Source organism: Aethalodelphis obliquidens, unplaced genomic scaffold, assembly GCF_003676395.1.
Source record: "Aethalodelphis obliquidens isolate GAN/ISIS:26980383/991018 unplaced genomic scaffold, ASM367639v1 scaffold11, whole genome shotgun sequence".
Taxonomy (NCBI): domain Eukaryota; kingdom Metazoa; phylum Chordata; class Mammalia; order Artiodactyla; family Delphinidae; genus Aethalodelphis; species Aethalodelphis obliquidens.
The window spans coordinates 28,958,375-28,970,099 of record NW_020837955.1 but is presented as its reverse complement, the minus strand read 5'-3'; the positions used below and the strand labels follow the sequence as shown (position 1 = coordinate 28,970,099).

Here is an 11,725-nt window from a genome sequence, read left to right as displayed (position 1 = left end):
CCTTCTTATAGAGACCAGGAAGCTCATAATAAAAATAGTAACAACCAAAAGTACAATAAGAACAGCTGGGGACTTCCCTGGTGGTCTAGTGGTTAAGACTTCACCTTCCAGTGCAGGGGGTGCAGGTTCAATCCCTGGTCGGGGAGCAAAGATCTCACATGCTTCCTAGCCAAAAAAAAACACAAAACATAAAACAGAAGCAATATTGTAACAAATTCAATAAAGACTTTAAAAATGGTCCACATCAAAAAAAATCTTTAAAAAAATGAAAAGCTAACATGAGAAGTACTTTACAAGTGGAAGGTAGACTCTGTCAATACTCTCATTTTTATAGAGGAAAATACAAAGACCTAGAGACAAACGAACCTGTGTACAAAACAGAAACAGACTCAGACATAGAGAACAGACTTGTGGTTGCCAAGGGGGAGGGGTGTGGGGGAGGGGAGGACTGGGAGTGTGGGATTAGCAGATGCAAACTATTATATACAGGATGGATAAACAACAAGGTCCTACTGTGAAAAAGACTGTCTGTACATATGTACTGAGTCACGTTGCTGTACAGCAGAGATTGGCACAGCATTGTAAATCAACTTCAACAAAAAAAATAATAAAATCAAAAAACCCCAAAAAACAACAAAAAAACCCCCACAAAGACCTAGAGACAATAAGTCAATTGCCCATGGGAACATAGCTAGTAAGCTCTAGAGCAGATTCCTCAATTATGTTCACAATTACTATTTTATGTCGGTGGCCGAATCCTCCCATCCGCCTTGGGAATTGGTAGATATCTTAATATACCACCTGAAATCTCATTTGCAACGGATCTGACTAGACAGGAAGACTGGATTTCTGGAGAAACAAACACGGAGCCCTGATTTGTAGCGTGTGCCAACTTTCACAGTGTACATGCTCTCACCATGGCTGATTTCAAGCCACAGCGTGATGTCAGTGACCCAGACCCGGGAAGAGGTCTAGCACATTCAGCCCTCGTGAGCCTAGCAAGCTGGCTGCCACACCACTGCCCCAGGGATCTCTGGTATAAGGTTGATGTGGGCTCTGGAAAGCAAACAAAGCTCCAAGTCTTCTGGATCAAGACTCAGAGACAAAGATTCCTTTAGCTTTTAGAGGTACAGCCAGGGTGAACAGGGTCAGGGAGGCAATTTCCTGGGCAGGCATGGAATGTGCTTGGTATAATCCCTGAGGTCCATGACACTTATGAGAATCAAGAGGTAATATTTTTACTTAGTATGTAGAAGATGCTTAAATAATTAACAGCTATTAAATTATTATGAGATCATTATAACAGAACCTTGCATTTGCAAGAAACCTTCCCATCATTTATAATGTTTAAGCTTTAGGATATTCTAGACTTCAGGATTAGATGGAGGGCTTTACTCTCACTGGACAGCTGAAGAAACTGAGGCTAAGAGAGGAGAAGCAACTTGCCTAAGGGCATGCAGCAGAGCCAGTCTGGAACCTGGGTCATCCGAACCAAGGCTTGGAACCTGCAAAGCCAACTTTCTGGGAGTTGGTTTGATCCAGGTGAGACCAGGAGCAAGTTTGTCTTGGGAGTGTGTCCCTGCTCTGTGCATGGGTGAAGCTGGGAGTGGGCAGGGGGTGGGCTGGACAAGACCCCCCAGCCTGACTGATGAAGCTGGGCCCCCAGGCCTTCAGGGCATGTGAGGCGTTCCCCAGGCACAAGGATTTCAAGGAAAGAGGTGGGCATTGGGCAATTGCTGATCTGAGAAGCCAAGGTCCCATCAGAGGATCTTTCTGAAAATCTGGAAAATCAAGTCCTGGGTAGAAGTCTACAGGGAGATAAATAAATATTTGTGCTCTGGTCTCTGCCCTCCGCTGCCATCCCACCTAAACATAGCTCCTCATTTTGTTCTAGAGAGGGAAGGTGGTGTGACTGTCATGGAATTTAGGAGGCAAAGAACCTTTTTAGGATTATAAGCATATCAAGAGAAAATTTTTTTTAATTAATTTATTTATTTTTGCCTGCGTTGGGTCTTTGTTGCTGGATGTGCGCTTTCTCTAGTTGCGGCAAGCGGGGGCTACTCTTTGTTGCAGTGTGCCGGCTTCTCATTGCAGTGGCTTCTCTTGTTGCGGAGCACCGGCTCTAAGCGCATGGGCTTCAGTAGTTGTGGCACGTGGGCTCAGTAGTTGTGGCTCGTGGGCTCTAGAGCACAGGCTCAGTAGCTGTGGTGCACGGACTTAGTTGCTCCGCGACATGTGGGATCCTCCTGGACCAGGGCTCAAACCTGTGTGCCCTTCATTGGCAGGCGGATTCCTAACCACTGCACCACCAGGCAAGCCCAAGAGAAACTTTTTAACCCAATCTACACCTCCAGTCTCTCATTTCCTGCCTCCCATCTACCGACATAGCAATATTGTTCAATTTTTGTAACTTTTTATTTTGAAAAGATTACAGACTCACAGGAAGTTGTAAGTATAGTACATAGAGTAGTCCCATGAACCCCTTCACCCAGCTTCCCCCAATGTGATATCTTGTGTAACTAGTACAATATTGAAACCAGAAAATTGACATTGATACAATACTGTTAACTAGACTACCGACCTAGTTCAGTTTTTACCAGTTTTTATATGCACGCCTGTGTGTTGGGGGAAGGAGGTGTAGTCCACTGCGATTTGATCCCTCATATAGATTCACATAACCACCACCAAATAGGAGCCAGACCCTTTCCTCACCACAAAGAAACGCCCTCATGCTGTCCTTTATAGACTCACCCCCACCCACTCTTGTTCCTGTCCCCTGGCAACCACCCATCTGTTCTCCATCTCTGTAGTTTTGTCATTTTGTGCATGTCACATGAATGGAATTATACAGTATGAAATCTTTGGAGATTGCCTTTTTTCACTAAGCATAATGCCCTTACCCATGTTGTTACACGTTATGGGTTAAACTGTGTCCCACTCAAATTTATATGTTGAAGTCCTAACTCCTACTGCCACAAAATGTGACATAATTTGGAAACAGTGTCATTGCAGATGTAATTAGTTAAGATGAAGTCATACTAGAGCAGTGTGGGCCCCGAATCCAATATGACTGGTAACCTTATAAAACGGAGAAATATGGACACAGACAGGCACACAGGGACAACACCATGTCAAGATTGGAGTTATGCTGTCACAAGCCATGGAACTGCCAAAAGCCAGGGGAGAGGCTGGGAAGAGTTCCTTCCCTAGCACCTACAGAGGGAGCATGGCCCTTCTGACACCTTGATCTTGGACTTCTAGCTTCCAGAACTAAGACAATACATTTCTGTTGTTTAAGCCACTCAGTTGTACGATACTTTGTTACAGCAACTAGCTAACCAATACATTGGATTTCTGCAAAGTTTGTTCTTTTTATTACTGAGGAGTATTCTACTGTGTGGATATATGAGAAGGTTTAACCATTCACCCATTGGAGGACGTTTGGATTGTTTTTAGTTTTAGGCTATTACAAATAAAGCTGCTATGAACGCTCATGTACAGGTTTTTGTCTGAACATAAGTCTTTATTCCTCTAGGATAAATTTCCAAGAGAGTGACTGTTGGATCTTAAGGTAAGTGTATGTTTAGTTGATAAGAAACGATGAAACAATTTTCCCATATCATTAATTTTTATGATGCATAGATTCTTCCAGCCTCTGTTAAGCACTCCTTCCTTTTTTAAAGACTGCAGTGGACTCTTAGAGTGAAGGTGGGAGGAGGGGAAGACGGAGTCACAGCTCAAAAACATGCAAATATGATAGAAATATGGCATTCGGATAACTTATGCTGCCAACAATGGCACAACTAAAAAGAGCCACAGTCAGCGTTGGTTATCGGAGTGAAGTCAGCAGTTCAACAGCACTGATTCAATACTTACCGTGTGCCGGGCACCACCCTGGATGCCGGGAAGGCCACACAAACCGGGACAGAGACTCGGTCCTCAAAAGCCTCTTAACCTGGTGTACGAGGCAGACATGTACACAAATAACCTTGGTGTTGTCCAGTATGCGTAAGGGGACAGGGAACTGTGAAACGTTCATAAGCCAAAACGGCAGCTAAACCCCAAATTACAAGCACCGAGGTCTGGACTGTACAAAATGATCTTACTCCCATCTCAATCTCTTCCTACTTAGTCTGTTATTGCCTAAAATAAAGGTAGACAGCTTGGAGATAGGGCTGAGATGAAAATTTAATGCTGTACAAACCAGAAAGTGAACTTCAAGGCTCAGAGTCCCTTTTAGATGGTTCGAGCTCCTGGAAATGGAGCATGACAGTTGCATTAGTCACGAAAACAAGAAGTGTTTTATTGGATTATCTGGATCTTCCGTCAGGTTGAACCCATTCACTCATAAGCACTCTCACGCTCCGGAAGGCTCTTTGCAGGGAACACATTCACCACCTGCCAGTGTTCCTTGTCAATCCGTCACTTTTTTCCTTCCTTGCCCTTCGAAGCAACAAAGCCTGAGGAATTCAGGCCGAGCCTTGATTAAGGGCTTATGGGCAAGTCTGTGGCTTCATCATCTCTTCTGGATGGAGAGCTTTTAAGGCCCAAAAGAGGACTCACCCAGCGTTTAATCTAACAAACAAAGCTTCTTTAAATACAGCGTGTAGACCGCCTTTGTCCTGGCCTGAGAAGAGGAATTTTTATTGACCTAACACATCCCATAAATGTTTTACCCCTTGGTTTGTCTTTTGTAAGTTTTAGCTGAGCACAGGATGATATTTCGTTTTCCAGCATTGATGTCCTCTGCCTTTCTAGTGTTTACATGAGAGATGGGGAGCCCAGGGCTGAATCAAATAGGAGAGCCATTACTGGGTTATTAGTCTGTGAAGACAGATCTCCAAGATCACAAACCAGAAATAGAATAGGACAGAGTCTGTGATTATCTGAATATCCATTTACTTCTGAGATTTCACTGAGCATGGGCACCAGCTGGACTACATTTCTCAGACTTCCCTGCATCTAGGTGTGGTCACATGACCAAGCTCTGGCCAATGGGATGTGAGCAGAAATGATGTGTACAATTTCCGTGGCATGACCTTTAAAAAAAGGAGAGTGCGCTCCTCTGTCGCTATCTTGCCTCATGGAAAGCTGACACGGTAGAGAGCCACTTTGGAGCATGTCCTCAAGAATGATACCTCAGGGATGGTGGAAGAAAACGAGCCAGAGATTCTGGGTCCTCACCTCTGCAGAGCTACCTCCACAACCAACTGCTTATTCTTGGGCAATTTCATGAAAGTGAGATTAACTTCCATCTTTCTTGCTTAAGCCAATGTTATTTTGATCTTGGAAACAGCAGCTGAACTTGTATTCTGCTAATACGTGGAATAAATCCAAGGGAGAGAGCCAATCAAAGTATGAGATGGAAAGAATCAGGAAAACAGAGAAGCAGGAAAGGGTGTGCAATGGGAAAAGCAACAGATGGAGAGTGGCACGATCAAGTGTATAGGATGGCTGTCCAGCCCTGAGCAGGTAGTAGCCACTCAACTAACATGTGTGGATGGGAAGGTCTCTCCTAGCAGTCAATGTCCATCACTCAAATGCAACACCCTCTTCCTTACTTCCTGGCCTTTGCACATGCTTTCCCTTTAACCGGGATCCCCTCCTCACCTCAATCATCCCCAACACTTGGATAAATGCTGCTCATCCTTCAGATTTCTGTCTGAACGTGGCTTTCTTGGGGAGAGACCTTTCCTGGTGAGGCACTCCTCCTCTGTGCTCCCCCCAACACCTCCCCTGCCTGTCCACCTGCCTGCTCATTTTCCTGACTCCCCCTCCAGACTGAGAATTCCAGGAGGGCAGGGACCACACCTGACCATTAGCCGTTGTCCTCCAAGGCTGGCCCCCAGACTACACACAGGTTGCTCACTGACCCTGGGAAGAGTCACAAAGCTGGAAGCAGGCCTTCAAAGCTTGAGATCAGACCAGTGACCTGAGAATTCGGGAGGCTTTGGCCAGAATTAGACTCTCTCTAGCAAACCCCACCTCCTGGGGAAACCCAGCCAAGTGCCCAAATGCCTCTGCCCTTGGGGAAAACAACTGGGGTGTCCCGTCGTCCAGCAGAGGCTGCTACCCATTTGCAACACTGATGAGCCATTTCCTCTCTTAACTTCCCCCTCTTTCGGCTGCAGTTGAGCTGAGGGTTTGTTTTGCTCGCTTCTTTCTCACTTTCCGCCTGGGATTTTACGTTTCCGATTGTCATTCTGCTGTCTAGAGCTGAGCACTGTCGCTCACAGCTCTCCAGCTGCCTCTGTCCCCGCTACCTCTGCTGAGCACCCAGCACCGGCTCCTCCACTCCCGAGACCTGCAGCACCAACTGAACGCTCCTCTCTCATCCAGGCTCCCTTTGCCTGCGACTTCTTCACCTCTGAATAAGGCTCAAATCAGTTCAAGCCACTTCTTCAAAAGCCACACAGATTATTCAAAACAACAATAGCGGAGGAATCCAAGCAGTTAAACTACAAAAATTATCTGGTCTACACAACCCATGGGTCTCTCGCTTCCTTTGACGATCATGCCACGTGACAGGGGAGAGAGCAGAGCAGGCTTGCTGGAAAACATCCCAGTGTCCTCCAGCACCAGGTCGCCCCGCGGCCCATGCTTCTCCCAGGAGCTAGGTGACTCGTCCTGGCTGCCAGCTCACAGGCCTGTCGCCCGCACAGGGCCCAGCCTTCACAAGGACCTGTCCCTGCTTTAACGCTCTGCTCTCATGGTGTTGCATTCTTCAGCACTTTTGAATAAGGGCTCACGTTTCCATTTTGCACTGGGCCCTGCAAAATAGGCAGCTTGCACTGTCCTTTGGGCTCAAGTCTTGGGAGTCACAGTTGCCTTCCCCCAGGCCAGGGTCAGAGCCTCCCAGTATCATAAGGCCCTCGGAATTGCAGACCATCGGAAGCAGAAAGGGTCATGGGATGAGGGTGCTGTAGGACAAAGGTCCATGTTGGATTTGAATCCCACCCTACTGTTTACCACCTGTAGGCTAATTATCCCACACTTCTGAGCCTCAGTTTCCTCTTTGTGAAACAAAGGAAACCATACCTTCCCTCCTAAATTTCTTGGGAGGATCAAAGGAGATAATTTACTAGAACAAGGCACCTGGAAGAGACTAGGGCTTTAAATATTTGAGGCTGGAAAGTGGCCATTTGAGGAATTTCAGACAGTCTCTGTAGTTTATGAGGGGAAAAAAAGTCAATCTGTCCTCGGAACAGACATTCCCTTTGTTTAAGGAGGGACCACAGCACTGAGTCATTTCGGTCCTACTGGTAAGGCCAGTTCCCATCCTAATGTATACCGTTTACAAATGTCCATTGGAGACTTTCCAGATAAATCCTAAAATCAGAAAATTTTTTGTGTAAAACTTGGAACTTCAGTGTCCAATGCCTGAAAAAAATCACTGTATGCTCTTGGGAGATGAGTTTGTTGTTTTGACCAAAAATGAGCTCACAAGCGATCCAGCGCCAGGACCTACCCCGACGAGGAGGGAGGTGCAGGCTTGGCCCCCAGTACTGGGTTGAGGCTGTTGAGTTGCCCCGGCAGGACTGTTTAAACTGAGGAAGCAGACCTGATGAAACCAGAAAGGTCTGTGGTGACTGTGGGTGTGTCAGATGGCAACCTGACAGGTGGGAGTGGGAGTTTCCCCCGGAGGGAAAGGAGGTTCCCACTCCCAGGCTTCCTGCAATTGGGCTGAATCCTGGTGAAGGCGATGAGGTGGCCTTTGGACCGGAAGGGATGAAGCCCTTCCTCTCTCTGAGAATGGCCTGAACTCCTCAGCAGAAATATTCTGAGGGTACCTTTTGGGTCCTCTAGCCTCAGGAAGGCCCAGGAACAGCTATGCAAGCCCAAGCTTAGTGTTTTTGTGAAATTCTGTTGTCCCCAAACATTCAGTAAAGTTACAAGATTTCCATTTTTAAAAAAATCACGTTGTACCACTTAAATATATACAATTTTTAGTTGTCAATTATAACTCAATAAAGCTGGAGAGGGCAGTTATACCATTTCCATCCTCCCTTAGCTATGCTTTGGGGACTGAGGGAAGGAGCTCACATCCATGTCAGGGGTGCAGATATACAAGGGTGAGTGTCAACAGCCTGGAAAACACGATGCTAGAGATGCCAGCTGAGCTCAAGGGGAGCAATAATGCAGAGCAAGGAGGCTGGTAGGGATGACAGGCCACCACCTGGGTAGACTTGTGGAACATACACACAGTCCTCAGGTTCCCAATAACACCCTAGAGAAGAGAACTTCCTTGGAGGGTGGACTTCCTCTATCCTACGAGATGGGGATCTGGATTATTGTTATGTGGCCACAGTTGACCCAACAGGTATAGGAGTTGGCAGGAAAGAGGGGAGGTCAACTGGGTTCTATATGTAAAATTATTTAATCTGACACTTAATGGCTAATACAATAATAATTATTATTATTTTGCAGTTGAAGAAAATACAACCCATAAAGTTGAACCAATTTTCTCATATGTCCATGGTTGCTTTGTTACATCCCCTGACTGGAGAGCCTGCTCTGTCCACAGTTCCAGGAGGAACCGCCCACGGCCTCATGGGACCATTGCCCCTAATCACAGTTGATCTGACCAGGAGCCAACACCTGATCCAAATTAAGCCAATCAAATTCTCTCTCCTCGGTATTTAAAGTTGAGACCAAGTGATCATTGGTCTCGACTGTGTCTGTGAGCTGTGAGGAATCATTGGTCTCAACTGTGTCTGTGAGTGTCGAGTCTGGAATCATTGCCGAGGTCAGCCACAGCCACAGGCAGACAGCTTAAGGGGGAGCGGAAGGTAGGCCCAGCAGGGAAAGTCATACACAGGAGGAGAGTTGAGCTCGGATGTCTGGGATGCTGTGGAAACAGGCTTCCCTGTGTGCCCGGGAGAGGGGGTGCCTTCCCACTTGCTGTGAGGTCAAGCTGAACTTCCTACAGCAGGGGTCCCAGGAGCTGACCCTGAATACTTACAGTAAGGCCGATGTTTTTTATTTGAACTAAATGGAAAGAGCTTTTTTCTCTGCAACGAGCAATCCCTGAGCCAAGTCACCAGAGAGGGCGCAGGCTGCCTGGTGGACCCCCATCCCGGGGTTCTTTCTGTGACACCACAATGTCTGCTTCCTCCTTTGGGATAAGGCAGATTTCTTTAGTATTAAGTAGGTCTGTCCACATATTTTTGTAGTAAAAAAATAAGTTTTCTTATACCCTCACAAAGTTGTGGATGGGACACAATGCCCAGAAATGGCCCAAGTCTCTATCTGAGGATCTAAGTAGGGATAGTCACATGATGCCTGCAAGCCCCTCAGCAGGCAGTGGCCAATGCCAGCTTGGGGACCAAAGGGACCTTTGTCTGTGGCCTGGCAGAGCTCCCTGTTCTGGACCAGGCACTCAGGTTGCAAATCCTGACATCAGGTGATTCCCAGAAAACAGTGAGACTCCAGCCTACGGTGGCCAAGTTCCATGTATTATTTCCCTGCTAGGAAACAAATAACTTGGCAGGCGAAGTCACTGGGGAACTTCCCACCATCAGTGAGAAAGCCGTGACCCGTTCTGTCTGGGGCTCTCTGTACATAATGGTCCACTTAACTTCTCCATTGGCCCATTGTTTTGCTGCTATTTATCTGGGACCCTCAATCAAAGATAAACTTCCTCAAAATAACAACATGAATAATAATAGCTGAGACCCTGTTAGTACCACGCCCTTTGTATACATTCTTGTCGGCCCCCAAAATCGCCATATAAGATAGGCAGCGTCACTGCAGTTTACAGATAGACAAGCTGTGGCTCAGACAGTTATTAACTATTTCACCTGAAGTCACTGGGCTGGTAAGCGACAGAGCTGGAGGTCCACTCCATTCTGCTACTAACAAAAGCCAGCATTTATTGAGTTCATAAACTGTGCTCTGGACACGTTGTCTAAATTCCTTCATTTCCTCTTCACAAGCAACCCTATAATAGTTACACTAATATATCAATATGTATAAGAGAGCTGAATCAGAAGAGGCTAAGTATTGATAATTTGCCCAAATGGACGGTAGAGGTGAGATGTGAACTCGATTCTGCCTGGTCCCCAAATCAGAGGTTCTGCCCAGGGCCCCTCCTAAGTTCTCTTCCGAGCCCTTCTCTGGCAGGGCCTGGCTGGGGCTGGTTGTTGAGGTCCAGCTGAGATGCTAACTGAGGTGTGTGTTGAGGCCTTGTCCCTTCCCCATGTTGCACACAGCATCTCCTCGACTGCACAGCTGCTCTGTAAGGTAGGCAGGTCTCATCCCTGAAGCCCCACCTCCTGAGGCCCAGACAGGTGCTCTGTCAATTCCAAGATGACACAGCAGGTAGGTGGCAGAGCTGGGCCTCGGACATGATCTCTCTCTCCACAGAGCCACGCTGCATCTTTAAGAGATTTGTGACAGGATAATCTGGTGAAAAGAAACAAGTGAAAAAAGGTAGCATTTGAGGCAGGATAACAGGCCACGTGAGAGGAAACGTTCCAACATCGCAAACCCCCTGAGGTTGTTCCACCACAGTCAGCAATCTCAGGGGCCCCGAAAAGAACAGCCTTGTTTCCAGAAACATCTGGTGAAGTTATGGAATCAAGCTACCTTTGTGATTACACAACAGCAGATCCACCATTTCTCATCTACCACCCACCTGAAATGAAGAGGAGAAGACACTTGTCAGTGGGCAGTTTCCCTGGACAACAGACTGAGACTCAGAGGTGCTCTTGTGCGGGAGGCATATTGGGGCAGGCTCCTCCAACCACACCTGGAAGCATAGGGAGGGAAGCGGCACTGGGCTGAGGGAGAGGCTGGGCCACTGCACAGTCACAACAGAGGCCTCTGCTGATCCCATGGGGGCTCTGGAGCCAGGATGGCCCCCGCTGTTGTCCTGAATCCACATAGGGGGCTGAGGTCGTATACCCCGACGTGGACCAGTCATTAAACTCAAGATGCCACAGGGACTAGGCACACAGTCAAACAAGCAGCTCCCTTTGGCCGAGGACGGTTGCTGGCTGGCCGGCAGTCATCCCTGCCAGCAGCTGAGTTAATAAGCACCCCTGTTCTAAAGAGGAATCTGGGGTGCACCATAGCATCCACTATAAATAGACTTTAGGACGTGCCCAGGTGCACACACATGCAGGATTACACACACACACACACCCGGTCCTGCCTGAGTCCCTGCAGCCTCACCCCACCCCCTAAGAATTCCAATTTGCAAGAAAGCACTGTTAGATATCACCCTCTGAAAGGAAAAAAGAGAGACTTAATTCCCCAAAACTGTTGCTGTTTTAAGCGCTAAAGGAAGAAGCATGAAAAAGTCCCCGAAATTTGCACCGGCTTTGGCCTGCCTCACCATTAGGATTATGTTGTTACTCAATTACATAATAGATGGTTGCCTAATTTACCCACGGTATATAGACTTTTTTTAAAAAATCCATTTCCCCCATAAACAAGAGCATAATTTTAACCACCAAACCACTCAAAATCTTAACCCCAAGCCACCTATTTGCATTTTTTCCCGACAGAGCCTACATTTTTATTTCTTTAATTGGACAATTTTGAGCACGAAGCCTGACCACCAGCCGTGCTGGGTGATGACATCCTCCCTCTCCAGCCACATTCACCCCTTCCAGAATTAAAGGAATGTTTAATGGCTTCGGGCCACTTCCAGAGTTAAAAGAACGTTACAAGATTTGGGGCTCAGTCTGTTGGGTCACGAGGGGATACAAACTGAGAGGAC

The 11,725-nt window shown here is 47.1% G+C and overlaps 1 long non-coding RNA gene across 1 annotated transcript in view; it reads right to left on the bottom strand.

Annotated features, from left to right (window-relative positions):
* Nucleotides 1-4,276: 4,276 nt before the first annotated feature.
* LOC113623425 (uncharacterized) overlaps nucleotides 4,277-11,725 on the bottom strand; it is a 98,898-nt gene continuing 91,449 nt past the window's right edge. Inside the window, exon 6 of the long non-coding RNA XR_003433927.1 lies at nucleotides 4,277-10,636. This is a non-coding gene — a long non-coding RNA (uncharacterized LOC113623425). The remainder of the gene's footprint in view (nucleotides 10,637-11,725) is intronic.